Source organism: Gallus gallus, chromosome 4, assembly GCF_016699485.2.
Source record: "Gallus gallus isolate bGalGal1 chromosome 4, bGalGal1.mat.broiler.GRCg7b, whole genome shotgun sequence".
NCBI classification, from domain to species: Eukaryota; Metazoa; Chordata; class Aves; order Galliformes; family Phasianidae; genus Gallus; species Gallus gallus.
This window is the reverse complement of record NC_052535.1, coordinates 69,551,802-69,568,981: the sequence shown is the minus strand read 5'-3', so window position 1 is coordinate 69,568,981 and position 17,180 is coordinate 69,551,802. Positions and strand designations below refer to the sequence as shown.

The following is a 17,180-nucleotide window of genomic DNA, read 5'->3' as shown; positions in this document are numbered from 1 at the left end:
AAATTTGGAATAATGGGAAGCTGAAGGGAGGGTTATCCATACAAATCCTGGACTATGGAGTCTTCAGAGTACATTTCTTTTTTTTTCTTTGAATGGGTTGTCTGATCACAATTTTTGTTTCACATTTGTTTAACGAAAGCATAAAATTCCTGAGAAAAATAACGTTCAGGCCTGTGGCAAAAATATTATAAATAATAAAATGGAAGGTGTTTAACTTTGGTGATCATATCAAATCGGGTGACAGCAGATATGTCAAATTTCTCAAATAAAGCTATGAAAAGAGAAATTTAATATAATTTTAATTATAAATCTCACAGTTAACTGTGTTTACAGAAGCTATTTTCTCCTGAGCACTAGTAATTTTTCAGCAAGTACTGTTAAGTAATTATTCAAAAGAATTTTAGGAAAATAAAAATACACAGAAGTTAGGGTTGTTTTTGTTTTTTAATCTGAGGGCAGAATACTCTTAAAGAAGCATGACCTAACAGTTCTAGATATTATTTTAAAAGAATTGAACTGTTTTGAATTCTTGTATTACTTGCAGAGGAAAAAATACTCAGTTTTTGAATGCATTTGAGAACAGTGAGGAAGTTATTACTATCCATTATTATTATTATTATTATCCATTACATATTCCTATAGTTTCCTGTAAAATACTTCTCTACTAGGCAATCCTTATTTTTATCCATAATCAGCAGTGAGGATGGACCTACAGGGCTGATTTTTCAACAAAGAACAGAGTCTGGATATAAGTGGAAAATGAAATTAATACATCGTACAAATCTACAAGCAAAAGAATTCTATGAACTTTGACTTGTACTTTCTAGAATGATGGTTGCAAAGAGGCATTCTGTGGGCAAGTACAGCTGAAAATATAGTTCACTGAATGAAGAGACAAAGACTGATTAATAACAAAAAATCTCCCAGAGCTGTTGAGAACACACTGTATACTCAAGACACTGTTACTTTGTCTGTGTTTTTATGACTGCAACCAGATTGCAAAACCTAGCTAAAAGACAATTTTACACAATGATTTGGCCAATGTACAATCAGCACAACTAGCCTAAAAATAAGCAAATATATTAACAGTATAAAGTTTGACCCAGACAATATGAGTATCTCTGTTTCCACGTTTCAATCCCTCTCTTCAAAAGTCTGCCAGTTGGGATTACTACTTTTCATTTAAATACACCGTTTAGAATATCCTAGAGAATAATAACTCTGCTAGGAGAGAGTTAGTAAGGAACTAAAGAGATAGACAAATATGTTATGTGTAGTGGGTATTTCAAATGCATGCAAATGTGCAACAGTATATGCTGAAGAAAATCAAAGGATAAGTCTGACACAAGTGTCTATAAATCTCTGTAAAAGCAGGTACTGCAACTGTAATAAGGGCAGTTCTATTTAGCTCTTCAAAGCTCCCTGAAACATCACTTTAAAAGAAATAAACAGAAAACACCAAGATCAGACAAACTGTCACCATTACAAAGCCAAGTGTGCTCACCATAGACTTCCTCTCAACAAGTTGCACCTGGCAGTTAAAACTGTCCCTCACCATCTCAAAAAGAGGGATCCTGCTTACTAAGCTACTATAAACACTGTTAGGCAGAACCTAAGATATAGGATCTCAGACAACTAAGACCGCTTGTTCAGCTGCTTACTCTCACCTCCAAAAGCATTCTCCACAGGTAAATATCTAGTTTCTTCAGAAAGCTTGTTTAAATATCCTACAGGTGATTATATCCTTTGATATCCCTCACATTGCCTTTTCTATAGCATTTAGCATCTACTGTGCATTATTTTCTCAGAGACAGGCCTTATCTACCTCTTGCCTGAAGAAGGAGAACCACAAAGAAAAACAGACAGCCTGTATTGCTACCCCACTACCACAATTCTTCCAAATTACCAAAAAAACCCTTCATCTCCCTTCAGAGTTCACCTTTTCAACCTATTTGTTAAAATGTTGCAGTTATTCTTCCTAGTATTGTAATAAGCAACAAGCACCACTTTCAAATACATTTGTTTCCTAATGTCAAGAGAGCTAGCACTGAACTACTGAGATGACAATATTCATTCACAAAACAGTGTGGTGAGCATCCTTTCTTCTTTCCCCCTTTGTTCTTTTCTAGAAGTTCCAAAGTTCTCACTGAGAAGATACAGTGAATGGCTTCCACCACAGCTGAAAGCAGCAGTGCACACAGATCATGCCCTGTTCTTCTCAACCACTACAGGCAATTATAGCTTTTATGGTTGGTAAGAAAGAAGGTCACTGTTGTTCTATGGGCTGTTTTTCAATTTCTTCTGTTGATACAATATGAAGTGTGAGACCTCCACATGTAACACAGTTCTGCTGTTTCCTGTTGAATTCTTATTCTTCCATCTCTGCAGTACAAAAAGCAAACTGTTAAGGGAGAAGCTACCTAGTCTTATTCAGCAAGAGATTGAGTTGTCTCTGTTTCCTTACAAAGGAAAGAAACATGATACAGTGGAGGTGGAAAGTACAATTTCTATATTTTGATTTAGCCTTCAAAAAAATTAAAAACATATGCTGCAATACTAGGATTTAATAGCTTATGAAATATAAGAAAAAAACAGCGTGCAAAAGCCCTTTCATTAATTCAGCAACACAAGTTCTTGCCATGCATAATTTTATTCCTTCCAGTAAAGCCAGACAAGATATTTTAGATTGCATTCCGTATGTGTTACATGTGCACAGATAAGTCCAATTCTGATTTAAACTTTTCCAATTAAAAAAGCTAAAAAAAAAAATCACAACTACGGGAAATTTGCAACACACACAGCTGAAAAGGTGAAGTAAATAAAATTTTGTATACAGAAGTCCAAGATGGTTTAACCAAGATACTAGTATCACTTTATCAATATTGAGAGGACTGGTTTTCTTGTTATAAGTATTAGATGAGAAAGTCTGTATCTTTAGGTACAGGTATAGGAGGTGCATACAGTGACAGTACCATGCCTTAGTTTCAGCCGAGACAGACTTGATTTTCTTCATAGTGTCTAGTATGATGCTATGTTGCTATGTTTTGGCTTTAAGAGAAAAACAATGTTGATAACATACCAATGTTTCTAGTTGTTGTTGAGCAGTGCTGTAAAGACCAAAGGACACATCCATTTTCTCAGCTTCTCTATTGCCCTGGCAGCAAATAAGGCTGACGGGGCACAAGGAATGTAGGACAGAACCAGGACAGCTGATCTAATCTAGACAAAGGGATATCCCATACCATGTGACATCATGCAGAAGAAAAGTCTGAAAAAGGGGGAGTTCACCAGGTGAGCTGCCACTGCTTGGGTACTAGCTGGGCATCAGTTGACAAGTGGTGAGCAATTGCTTGTGCATCACTTGTTATACACATACACATATTTATATATATAATTGTCATAAATATGACGCTCCCCCCCCCCCCCCCCCCCCCTTGCTTTTCTATATCTTAGTAGGTCGTTTTTATCTCAACCCATAAGTTCTACGTTTGTTTGTTTTTTTTTTTTTTTCCAATTCTCTCCCCTATCCACAGGCAACTTGTTCCAGAACCTCACTACCCTTTAAGTTTCCTGCTGATATATAACCTAAGTTTCCTATCTTACAGTTCAAAGCCCTTCTGCCTTGTGCTATCACTACACTCCCCGATAAAGAATCTCTCTCCATGCCCAGTCAGAGTAACAGGAAGGAAAACATATTTTCTTTGAATGTGGAGAAAACTCGTGTATTCATGTTCAGCAAAATAGACAAGTTATAGAAAACATTCCTTTTGTACATACATGGTTTCAAGCTAGTCTGGCTACATATTCAGCAGACTCAAACAGGCTATTTTATTATAAGCTTGCAGTTGTAGATGCAATTAAGGGAACTGTAGGCTAAGCTTAGTCACCAGGCAACAACAGCAGTTATACATGCATTGTCAACTTTAATTTAATGTCCTAGGGGAATAAGAGAAGGATGATTGCTCTCCTGTATGAGCAGCCAAGGTAGCTCATTAATGGAGCTCTACCACCTGTTTGTCACTCTGCTCCCAGTGCCCTAGGCAATAGTAACAAGAGTAAAACTTAAAACACACAATTCAAAGAACCTGCTAAAAACATTATTCTGACTTGTTCTGGGCTGTAACTCATCAGTATTAAGCATCAGAGCTCACACCTGACATTAGGAAGTGCAGTAAGTTGGTATCTATCTCAGCCTGAAGCCTTAAACATTCAGATGATGCTGAGAAAAAGGAAATTACATAATGAATGGTAAAAAGGAAAAAAAATTAATAAAAGATTAAAAAACAAAGCATAAGGCAAAAGTAGGTGTAAAGCAGCGGGTGCAAGTGAAGGGATATATCTCTAATCATATTTCTTATGTTTCCTATATTGGTACATTTATTATAGCTAAACTGTGGGGAAAAATCCTAGAGATTGCACTGTTAGCTGCATCAAGTCTATAATCACAATACATCAAGTAATATAAGGTAATTTATTGTACACTTAGTGCTTATTGTTGCTATATTTTCATCTAGCAATAGCTTTGGCTTATTTGTGTAATATATTCTACTTTTGATTAAATTAACTCTTTGGAAGTTGATTGATGTGAGAGTTTGAAAAGGCAGCAACTGTCAACATGGGCTGCTAATCAAAAGCTGGCATTCAGTGAAAAAAATAAAAAAAAATCACTCACTCTATGAGAAACTTCTTGCTCAGTAAAGAACTATGAAACACAGCACTGATTAGCCATCATCTGCATAAAGCAAAAACCCAAAGATAACACGCTAAGGCTGTAGAATTTTAATTACACCGAACTCATCAGGAAGGTATCTGTTTCTCATACTTCTGCCCAGGAGAGGACAAAGTCCAACTCCTGTAAACAATAACCAAACTCTTCCAATAAAACTTCTGAAGAACTTTAAAGGCCAACATTTTATGAATTAAGCCTGCTCAGAGGAGCTGGCCACCTCCTGACATTAATTATTTCATTGTATTGTTCATTGATGCAGTTGGAGGTTGATTAGACCTTCTAATCAATTTTGTAATCAGTAGGATTAATTTCTCTCTTGCCCCATGAACTGCTTTTGTAGAAATATTAATGATAGACAGTGTTGGAGGCCTTCTACTCTTACATTAAAAACTCAGGTAATAGGGTAGCAGCTGAGGTAGACCTGTACAGCTAAATGTAATTTCATAATAATTATAGATTATAATTACAGTACTATTATTGCACAGTTCTATAAATTTTTACATAGCTAAATGTGATTGCAGCTATATATATACACTATGATCTCTGTACATAGCTTATGAAGTAGCTTCACAACTACTGTATTATGATGAGTGTAGTTCAAGAGCCTTTGCAAGACCAAGACCAAAAAGCATCACCCTAAACCTACTAACAGACTTGGAAAAGAATCTCCACCTGGAGCACAGGGAATAGCAGTAGGCCTGTCAGTAATAAGCAGCATCATTTTAAAAAGTATAAACACAATAATTTTAAACTGAAAGACAAAACAAAGTGTGCTGTGTCAAAGGTTACTACTTCATTTTCCTTCCCATATGTTCTGACCTGAGGGAGTTTGTTACGTTCGCATAATCTAAGCAAGAAAAGACAAAAACACAAATATCTACTGCGACTAATTAATACAAGGATTTCATTCCAATTCCACCACCATTTACACAAAAATCAACATAGCATATCATTAATGAGATCATCTGACTTATGGAATTGAGTACTGGATTGTGGTTTTTTGTCTTCCGAGAAGGGTGATGAACTTGCTGAGCACCCATTGTACAATACTCCTATCTCAGTTACCTGCATGAATCCCATAAGGTGAAACCTGCTAAGTTCATCAGCTGGAAATTGGACTTAAAAATGTTTAAACCAGAGAACACGGAGTACTACTTTTTTCCATCCAAAAAAAAAAAAGGATTATCATCTGTGTTTACAGAAAGAAACGTGGAAATAAGTTTTATACGTCAGGAAGGTAGCATATGTTCTCCTATAGAAGGAACAACTGCAAATCACTGAAAATATTTACAGAGGAAGCTTAGTGTCACATTGCTCTCCTTACAATAGCTGAAAATTAGTCAGTGGAAACAAGTCAGTCTCAGCTTACTTTGAACACTGCATTTGCTTTAGAGCTTAAGAACTAGACAAGTAAAACACAAAAGGAACCACTGACTAGCTCACTGTCATGCACTTCAATGACTTTTACAGAAGACAAGAGCTGTAAGAAAAATAATTCCATAGCCAACTCATCAAGAGGAAAAAATTCAAGAGAACACATTTTAAAAGATATGCTAGATCAGCATCATGTTTTAATTTAAAAAAAAAGTACAGACCACAGCAATGTACAGCACTAACATACAGTGTAACTCAGAGGAATTACTGAACACGCAAAATCAATATCTGTCTGCCTTCGCAGAACAATGCAGGTGGCTTGACACGGAGTTAAAGTGCTTTCCATAATGAAAATGGAAGGGCCATTGACATTTTACTGTGAGAGTTAAAGCTATTTCAGGTGTTCTGACCAGACGCATCACTGCAGCAGCAAGAAAAAAAAAAAATCATCATCTCTCTTCAGCAAGTTTAAAGTGTAAGATTTTCCTTACCAGCCCTACAAACCCCCAATAAAAGATAACAGCAAAGCTAGACCCATTCCAAAGGCATGGTTTAGCTTCCCTTACTCATCTCTGGAAAGCTGGCAAAATGCATTGGATTGCTGAATATGAGCAAAATCTGTTATTTGTATACTATAATCCCACTGCATCTGGGGATCTGTGCTGATCCACCACCCACGTGCTCTTTGGACAAGGGACACAGATCCAACAGATTCAACTCCACCCCAGGTTATGCAGATTAATTGCCTGCTAACACTCTTCAGTTAGTGCTCAACTGCAGAGGTTGTTGTACCAGGTAATCAGACAATTGCACCACACTAACACACATTAAAATGTGCAGATGGGAGGCAGCATCTTCCTGTGAAAACATAAAATGTTCCTTCTGAATGGACTTCTACTACTTGCTATCTGAGTCCTGAACTCAGAGTTTATGAGTCATATTAATATACTAGACTACATTTCTGAATTGATCTGCCCCTAAGGATTTTAAGTTACTACTCAAACTAGGATGCACTCACCCAGATCACTGCTCAGGAAAAACAGGCCAGAAAACACCACTGGTCTCAATATAAAATAATAATTCCAGTTTTCCCTACAATTGCTAGGGGTAGGGGAAAGAACTGTGTATTGTTAAGTGTAAGAGAGATTAAAAAAAAAAAAGAGAGAAATAAGTTTTATTTCTTAAGCCTTCACATATAAAGTAAATTATAATTACAGCAAAGGCTAAGCCACAACACTTGGATCTGCCAATTCTTTCCTCCTATTTCTCACAGATGCCATCCCCCCAGCCCCGTTGTGTTTGTTTGTTTTGTTTTAAATGTTTTCTTGTTTCTTTGTTGTTTGATTGTTTTGAAGTAAAAAAAAAAATAGTAGTTCTAGCAAAATCCAAACAAGCTTCAGATGTCAAAAACATACATACTGGGACCTTCTAGGACTGAAATTAGAAAAAAAATGTACGTCCCCAGCAGCAATAGTGAGTATACAGTTATTTGTTGAATATTACGAAGATCTACCACCCTTAGGCCTCAGTGACAGCCAAATAACACAGAACAAGTCCGCAGAGAGAGATGTAGAAAGACTTCTACCCTTTCTGTCCAGTCCTTAAGCCCATCAGATACAAGTCAGCTCTAACCCAGGAGCTATGTAACCATGCCAACACAGCACCAAACATGCCTTACTTATTAACAAGGTACATTATTTTACCTCACGCTTTCCCCTCATGTCAAGACATGGCTTGTCTTTTTTTTTTTTTTTTCCCCCCCACTAGAAAGGACATACTGCTGTCTTCAAACTGACACACAATAAGATATTTATTTTTTTTAATTTCAATCAGTAACTGGCCTAGATCCACAGCCTATGAACAACATGTGTTGTATATGTTATCGGTTTATTTCACTGTCAACAGCTCCAGGAACAAACCTTAGCAACTGTGAACATTTACCTGGTACAAAGAACCAATCTTGTACAAGTTTCCTTGACAAGACTTCTAGAAACCTGCTTGAAGAGAAGGACAGCATACATATTCATAACCTTGCCAAGGTACTGCATCATATTAATGCAGCAGCAATAATTTAATTTCAGAATTTCATTTTGGGCTGTTAAAGTACAGGTAAATAGAACCCCCATTTTTCCCCTAAGAAAGAAGAGTAAACAAAACATTTCTCAGTGTTCCCTGGATAACAAGTGATGAAGCCAGAACAGATTTTGATTAGGACTGAGAACAACATTTGCTGTCAATACTCACAGTGATGCTTCAGACTGCATGTTCCTGACCCAGAGAGAATGCTCTTTGCCAAAGCTATTGGCAGTTACAGTGTCAAAATGAGTGCTTTAAAATTCAGATCACAGAACTGTCTTAGAATAGTTGAGTTTGAAAGGGACCTCTGGAGGTTTTCTGATCCAAACCCGTCCTAGCGGGGTCACGTAGAACAGCCTGCAGAGGGCTACCCAATTTTGGGGGGAAATTAATAAACAGGAGATTAGTATTTGCTATGCAAGATCTTGAAAGCAATCTTGGTTACTAGAGAATTTAGCTCCTAAAACAATTCAAAGCAGCCTCTCGTTTTCACAAAGTGGGTAGATGAAATTCACTAAAATCTTATACATAGCAGTTTTAGGTGAGATCTCAAAAACACTTCAGCCATTATCCATTTACACATTTAAGCAAAAGTAATACTCTCGTTTCTATAAAACTTGTCTGTTTCGACAGAGTTTCTCATTAATCCCTAATTGTGAAGCATTTTTCATATCAAATTGTAATAGAACAATTTTCTGCCATCTTCTATGATCAAAAGCAACACTTTCTGTCAATCACATGCAGCATTCCTCTCTATCTAGAGAGCAACAGTACTGCTTTTACGTGAATGCTCTGTTAACGCTAAAAATTAATTCGGAAAGAGTTTGCAGACTCTAACCTGGAGTTACATTATGTGTTAAGGTAACAGTTGAACATACTGCATACTGCTTTGTATTCATCTGAACAGATAAGATGCCAGTTACTAGAGGTTTTGGTGTAATTAGCTTTTTGACACGCTTTTGCTACTTTTTTTTCTATTCTAGAATAGATGGAATTGTAACTAAGATTTTCACTGGGTCATAGTTGATTTCATAGACTCATAGGACAGTTTGGGTTGGAAGGAGTCTTAAAAATCACCTAGTGTTTTTAATCCTGTAGAGACTGTAGAGCTCCTTTGTCTGGTTCCTCGAGGAAACACACTTAATACGTGGAATCACGATTTACATCCAAAACTAAGTCATTCAATTTCCACTGAAGAGAACTGTTCATATGACATATACCACCACTTCCTGTAAAATTTTCCAGATGATGCTAACTGAAATGCCTATGTGCTGTTTTATCCAGGAAAAGACAGAGTAACAGTAAATACTAGGTACAAGATAGGATAAGTAGATGAGTTTGGGGGTTTTTTTGTTTGTTTGTTTTGGGTGGGTTTGTTGTTGTTGCTGTTTGTTTTGTTGTTGTTGTTGTTTGCAATCTGTTGGCTGTGCACAAAGGACAGTCTGTATTTCAAATAGCTTAAAATGAATGCTTCCAGTTTAATCAAATACTACTGTATTACAAACTCTTGACCAAGACTACTGAGACTTTCAAAAAAGCCAGAAATAGAACACATCACTGTAGAAGAAAAGTAAACAGAACGAAAGAAGAGAGGGAGGCAGATAAGAATTCACTAGAACTTTAAGAGACTGAGCTGAAGGATAATAGCAAGAAATCAGAATGAACGTAAGAGAGAAGAAATAATGCACAAGGGAATCTTTCTTTAACTTGGAGAAACATTCAAATTCAGTAAATCTGTTGCAACATCATTACATGAGATAAGACGGAGTGATAAAACCTGAAGGAATAGAAATAGAATGATCCTTACTCCTTGTCCCTTACTCAACTGGACTGGGAAACCACTCTTTCCCCCATACTTCATTTGAATAGAATTATTGAAGGAGAGGGTAAGACCACTTTGAGGTAAGTAGCCATCTACACCTAGTCCAGAAACGAATCAGGCTCCCAGATTTCCTAACATACACACTGGTAAATTCAAACACGGCATTATCCTTACGGATTTGAATGGTCTCATCTAATTTGTGTATGTCAATTTATGCTTGCTTGTTAGTTTTTCCAGGATCAACAGCTTAACTGTTGAGAATGGAGCATGGAGTTATTACCAAGACAGATCAAATGCTCAGATCTGCACAGCTGAAAGAGGTCTTAAGATGCAATATTGCAAAGACATCTATTCTCTCATTGTCATGCTCACAACACAACAGAGTTCACTGGCTCACTGTGCACAGGATTTTGAGACACCATAGTATAATAAGCTATCATTACAAAGTCCTGAAGTGGTAACTCAAAGTTGGTAGCATTTTTCTTAACTTGAATATAACCCCTAGTTACCTGCTCATTAAGTTTTTTTATGCTATGACTTGGCTGCTGTCATTGCAGGAAATTCACCTCCAAGAAACATACAACCATATCAGTAGCAGAGATTTGACACTGTACAAGCAGCAGCAACAGACACAGTAATATGCTTCCCATAATAGCATATATAATTGAAATTACACAATGACACATCAGGTACCACTTAAATTCATGCTACCAGCTCCTTGATTATCAAGTTACAGTAATCAGTGCAAGGCCCATTCTTTTATCTGCTGCAGTTTTACATCCCTTTATGCTCTCAGAGTTACATAAAAAGAACAGAGCAATAAAGACAAAATAAACTTGTGAGACTTGACTTTGATCCTGCTATGTATCTTTACTCATTTGGAATGGATGGTCCATTAGAAAGGAACAATAAATACACAATATTTAAAGGAAAAATTCATTATCATCACTCTTCCTTTTTCCCCACCCACACAGTTATACATACACACAAAATCTCCAAGACTTTAAAAACAAAGTACTACACCAATATTTGTTTCAAGTGAGGTTAAAAAAAAAAAAAAAAAAAAGGAAAGGGGGGGGGGGGGGTGGCAGAGGGGGCTTAAGTCTAAATACCATCTCTTCTACTGTGAGATTTTTGAACTGTTTCTACTTCTTGTCTTTGCTTCTTCCTTGAGTAAATAGAATGAAAGAAGCTAAGAATCAACTAAATGAATAACCCTCAACCATTCAAAGCCTTGGTAGGGCTCATATTAACTACTCTGTAGCCATATTGGTATTACATATTAACTACTCTGTAAGAAAGAAGGGACATTTGCCATAAACTGTAAGACATTTGAGGAAAAAAGTGAAAAAGACATGAACAATAATGGATACATTTCAAACAATTTTGAGTCTATATCCTGGGGATAACTGACAGCTTTCTTAACATTCTCTTAACAGAGAAAAATCATATATATGTATAGAAAGAAGAAAACCTTTCACTTACATCTGCGAAAGACAGCTAAGAACCTACATTTCCCATATTTCATTACTGATTTATTTGCTTAAAACTGTCCATAGGTTGAATATTGTTTACTTCTTAAAAACAAATGACACATTGTCAAAGATTTTAAGTTTATGTTTAAGTATTATTCTCCTATTTTTCTGGCCAGGCACTAAACTGTAAGGACAATCTATCTTACCAATACAGTATCTGAAATTGTTCACCTTATGAGCATACATGCTTCTGATTTCCCTACTTTATTCTTTCTACAGCAAACAGTCTGAGTTCTCAGTGCATTTTCTTTCCATATTTCTCCTAAACATGGAAAACAACTCTAATGTTACAGTAAATAATCCTTTCAATGCTTTAAGACCATAAGAAAGGCCATACCAAGAGACAAAAGTCTTCACCAATATACCTTCTTCCAAGTAGATGCTATTAGAACAATAGAACATCTCAAGAAGACAATTTTAAACTTGACAAAAGAATTATACCTGTATCAGTAGAGAGTATTTTTCCTCTAATGAGTCCATGGACCAGTTATCAGTTATGATTCATCCAAAATAGATCTTTTTTTTAAAAGATCTTCATCTTTTTAAAATTTTGCTATTACTAGGCCTTGACTTATAAAAAAGAATGCATATCAGATGGAACTTATGATATTTTTTACATTGTCACGTGTAATTAATAGTGAATGTAGTCCAACCCCTGCTAAGATGACTTAACAGTTTAGAAATTTGATAAGAAGGAATTCGGAACAGTCCAGCGTGCAAGGAATTATGATAATTCCAAAGACTGTGTTAGCTATTTCCTGGAAAGCCATCTTAAAAGTTAATTGCATGACATACTAAGCTAGATTGTTTAGAACCACCAGAAACATCAGGTACAGTAACTAAATGAATAAATAAACAAAACCAAAGTTAATTTACGTTTTAGTAAATCATGCTTTGAAATTCTCTGTTTCTTATCAGTAGGGACATCCTGCTGGTTGGGGAACAGAATAAAAGAGAAGCAAAAGAATCTAATAATCTACACTAAACCAAAAAGAATGCTTCAATTTTTACTCCATGATTGATTATGAAGAGCAGATGAAAATCTATCAGGATGATATAACAGAAAGTCAAAGACTAATCTTCGGTCCCCAAGATTTTAGCCTAATCCCACTGAATACACTACTATATAACTGTCTAAAATCTCATGTAACTTTGAGACATACTGTTAGAAGCAATCCTAAGTCTGATCCAAGTTATTGTTTATAAAATAATATTGTTTTCTTCAGAATACAAAGATTTAGGAAATTAAAGTGACAGCTGCTTGGTGCTAACTCTTGCTTTTGTAACTGTTGTCTCTAACGATGCTTGAGATATACTTCCCTCAGGGATGAAAGAAGCTATGAGCTACACAGATTTTTATTTTTTTTTTAATGATGTAAAAACAGTGATATATCAGAGTGCTGAAAGCAGCTGCTTTTCTTCAGCTGACAGTAGTATTTTCTAAAAACATGTAGAAGTTCCAGCAAATATTAGAAATATTGATTAGCATCCACTTTGACTGAAAATTTATGCAAAATACTGGAACATTTCAGGTAAAACAGGCAAACCTCTTTCTCTTCCTCAAATCAAGAGAAATTACCTCTTCAGTTTAAATGAGATGGGAAAAAGCAAACTAGAATACAACAAGGAACTGAATGATGCTTTAAAAGGTTTCTTCATTTCTACCTAACTCCAGCTGTATGCATTTATATTTAAATTTATTAGAAATATATGAGTTCTTATTGTGCCATTTTTTTCCATTTACTTCTATAGCGTGCTACTTTAAATTCAATTTGCTCTTGATGAAATACAACACAGGAACTGTCATTCTGAGGGCATATTTCTTACTCAACTCTTCCTAACTCCTGCAATTTCCTATTTCTTAATGGATCTTACTAAGATGTTCTTGTCCTGTATGTATTCTGATCTGCAGATGAGTAGCAGCTCCAGCATTCAGCTAAGCGTATTTAAATGGAAATAAAAGCTGATAATTAATCACTTTATTACTTAAGCAGAACAGATAAACATAGAATTGATTCAAGCTACAATTTTGCAGTGTTTGATCACTACATTTTTGCACTATTATAACACAAACGCGACTCGTGCGAACATACACCGCATTTCTAACAGTGAATTTAGGGAATTTAAAGCCTCCAAATTTTACACAAGTTGTACTAATATGGGATAGTGGTCTGTACTACTAGTATGAAGTTAATCCGCTGGCGTTTTTTATGTCATTTTGAATTGTGCAAGGAATCCTAAAGCCTCAGGTTTTGTATAATCAATTTTCAGACTCACAGCATTACAGACTACTTTACCCTGCCAAAGCTGAAATAAAGTGAACTTACTTGAGAAATACATATATTTTTAAACCTCCAAGCATACTAACCTTTCTCTTACACAATTTTTCAGTACTGCATGAGCTGTGACTACTTTGAACACCTTTTAAGGAGATACTTCAATGGAGATATTATGTTGGTAAGCCACGTATGTAATGTGATTTTTCATGTCAACTATGGGACAAATAGTGGGATTACATTCTGAAGAAAGTGAAAGCATGGCCACTAAAAAACAGGACATAAAGTCTGAAGAATGATCACAAAAGTAAGCCATCCCTTGAGCCCAACAGAAGTTTATGCAAAGGGTACACTACTTTAGCAGGTGTTACCTCCTCCTCCTCTTCACCACCAAAAAAACAAAACCAAGGACTTTCCATTTTAGTTTAGGCCATGTACAATTATGTAAACTCTGTTACTGAACTGATTTGAGCTGCTTTCAGGAAAATCAGTGATTTAAATAAATAGCTTCTGTTCACTTAGGGTTACAAATTAGATATATAAGGCAGCACTTCATCTACTACTGAAATGTAGCCATCTGTTTTATAGTAGGCATTTATACAGAACAGTTTGAGAAATGAAGAAAATATTACAGCAAACTGAGAAGAAAAATACAGACGTCTTTAGCAGAATGCTGAGAAGAGCTCCCCAAAGCAGTTGAGAACTGCAGTTCCCACAGTGCATACTACCCAATAGTTGCACACTTGGGACCCTAAAACTTGGGCACATAAATCCTTACCTAAACAACTAAACATATCACTCAAGTGCTTTAAAAATGAAGTATCATCACTTTCCCCTCCCCCCATCAACAACAACAACAAAACAAACTCAGAAGTGTACACACATCAGTTCCTAAATACAGATTTAAATCAGTTAGCTTCGTTCACCCTAGTCTTTAAAGTTGCCACGTTGGTCTGCTGTTAATAAGCTGTTTTAAAATTCTTTTCAGTGTAATTTTCCATCTAAAAAGGTATTTTATTTAACAATGTTAAATAAATCTATTTCTGAGCAGCTTGTATCAGAAACAGATGCTTTGCATAAAGCATGATTAATAAGATCCATAAATACACTAAATATTTTGTGAGCAACTAGAATGTTTTAATAGCATGTTTAAAAGTATAGCCTCAAATTAAAACAGTAGGAGTATAATTATGGACATCTTCATCAGGAATTTAATCTCAGTACTTAATTTCTTAATGATTTACCCTTTCCATCTGTTGAACACAAATGTGGCATATAAAAACTCCTTAATATAGAAAAACATTTCCCAGGTTTTAAAGACTGAATAAACCGTCCTCTCTCTGCAGCTAAAGGAAATAGTTTATCAAGGTAATTGTTTGGCTTACTTCCATTATCAAGAGAGAGAGAACTTTCTAAAGGACAAGTTACCCTCTTGCATGACTTGATAAATGTCTGTGTGATCACTGAAAGATTTTTCAGTTTTAGCCAATGGGAAGGAAAGCACATCCTAATAAAAAGTATTAAGAACCAAGTATATTGCATAATGCACGGTACATTTACTGTATTATCAGCAATAGCATATAAATTAGGTGAACCTACCAAGTAACCACAACAGACTTAAGTTATCTCACAAATTAATTTAGAAAGACTAGTGAAAGAGATCACATCAAGACTAAACTTATGGTTAAATCTAAGAATCCTGACAGGAAAACTGCATTTTCTGCAAGTACACCATTTAACTTGTCCATATCGATTTGTTTCCTTTGGTTTAAATTCATAGAATGAAACATACTGTATATATGTATATGATATATACTGTATATATGTTGAGGTTTTCAGTGTCTTTTCTAGCTAGCATTAAACATTTTCAGTGATGAAACCTACCTTACATCAGGTTAGGCACATTAATTTGCTGCTAAGAAATTATATTCAAGTACAAATATCTGCTGTAGATCAAAAACATTCACATAGGAAATGAATTCATGTTTAAGCATGCACTAATTCAGTTTCAGCTTGCTTTAATTTCTGATATAACAATATCCTTTGTATGGTGTTAGAAATTAAAAGTTAAAAGTAAATAAAAATTCAGTTTCAGAACAACATTGGACTTGTACACAAGTCTGCTCTAAATTAGGCATGGCAAGACTTATATAGTATCGACTTGGTAAAGACGTGCTTGGAGTAATTTCCTTTGACTGTTTTTCAAAGCAATAAATAAAAGAAGTTTAAAAGAAAGGTTGTATTAGTCATTAAAAAAACAAAAACAAAACAAGGAAGCATCAGTAAGCTAAAATATGGTGTTTAGGGAAATCGTAATATTTTGTTTGCATTAATGTTCAGAAGAACCTACTTGCATCAGGCTCTCTGCATTCATGTAATAAGTAATCCTGCATTACCTCCCTATGCTCTTTGGAACATGCCCTGACAAGTGCAGCGGCAGCTGAGTGTCCTCTCCTGCAGCCTCAGCACAAGCTCCTGGAGGTAACAGGATACAAACTAGTCTAGATCCACATGCAGTCCACCTGCACTGCGTGAGCCTGCACCTGAATTAACAAGCCATGATTACTTAGGACTCATTAGCTGTGAGTTATTCAGCTGAAGTAACATGATTAGACTGCATCTAGAAGTGAGTTCAAATCGTGTGCCTCAGTGCATTTTGTGAATGTTATCTTGCGCGTCTCTATTGTTCTCAGCTGCACATAGCACTACGCTTTTGGAGATGACTTGCCTCCATGAATGCAAATGAAGCCTCTATACAATGGTATTAATTTTTAAAAGCCACGTTCCTCCTGGGAGTTCTCCACTGGTTGCACACATTAGTCTTTGAGAAAATGTTTAGATTGTGCTATGCCCTCCTACTCTTTAAAAGGAGGATATAGATGTTCTTTGAGGTCCATTCCTACTCAAGCCATTCTGTAATTGTATTTTATGGTTCTATGTAACTTTAGAATCAAACAATTAATTCACTCTTCATATAACTTTGTGCTATTTAGGAAATTATTCTTATCAATTGTCCAAATTGATTCAAAGTATTGTAGTCCCCATCAACAAAGTGACTGTTATAGAGAACATCACTAGCTAAGGAATGAAAAAGGCTTTAATAAGTAGTACAGATGGTAGATTGCTTTAAACCAAGGAAAGAGCTTGTGGTTGGGATTCTGGCATGAATGTCAATAACGTATCCCTTTTAGCAATACCTGAAAGTAAAGGAGCTACAGCAGTTTACACCTACTAAGAAAACAGTTTGAAAAGTTAGCTTCTTGATGTTTTATTTAACCTAAATCAAACAGACAGGAAAAGGAAATTGTACACTTTTTTCCTGAGGGCCTCACAGCCTTAGAGAGACTTTCTGCACAACAGAGAGCTCA

At 35.7% G+C, this 17,180-nt stretch overlaps 1 long non-coding RNA gene across 1 annotated transcript in view; it reads right to left on the bottom strand.

Moving 5' to 3' along the window:
- Nucleotides 1-459: 459 nt before the first annotated feature.
- Nucleotides 460-17,180, bottom strand: part of LOC768995 — an 83,296-nt gene continuing 66,575 nt past the window's right edge. The window contains exon 6 of the long non-coding RNA XR_006939140.1: nt 460-2,382. This is a non-coding gene — a long non-coding RNA (uncharacterized LOC768995). The remainder of the gene's footprint in view (nt 2,383-17,180) is intronic.